The sequence below is a fragment of the Myotis davidii genome, unplaced genomic scaffold (genome assembly GCF_000327345.1).
Source record: "Myotis davidii unplaced genomic scaffold, ASM32734v1 scaffold1167, whole genome shotgun sequence".
Taxonomy (NCBI): domain Eukaryota; kingdom Metazoa; phylum Chordata; class Mammalia; order Chiroptera; family Vespertilionidae; genus Myotis; species Myotis davidii.
The window spans coordinates 216,702-217,000 of NW_006297659.1; the positions used below are offsets into that span (position 1 = coordinate 216,702).

General features: G+C 42.1%; 1 protein-coding gene across 5 annotated transcripts in view; it reads left to right on the forward strand.

Moving 5' to 3' along the window:
• Positions 1–299, forward strand: part of LOC102762010 (eukaryotic translation initiation factor 2-alpha kinase 3) — a 66,222-nt gene that overhangs the window by 18,815 nt on the left and 47,108 nt on the right. The window lies entirely within an intron of this gene.

Below are 299 nucleotides of genomic sequence, written 5' to 3' on the forward strand. Positions count from 1 at the left end.
TCAGAAAGGCTTTTAAAGGTATTCTAATGATTAATGAGACTGTTCCAGGGCAAGGGCAGTGGTAATGAACAAGAAGGGAAAGATTTAGAAGAAGCTAAAGTAATAGAATCAAGAGTACATGATTGTTGTTTAAATGTAGAGTGTGAGGGAGCAGGTAGAGTTGATGTAAATGCCAAGGCAGGGTTGGGAGAGAGAGGAGCTGTAAATACTGTGTGGGAGCTGTCATGTAATAGGTGAAGCTGTGGGCGTTGGAGAAACCTATAACTCCATGCCTGCTTGTTCATGATTGAGAGCAGGAA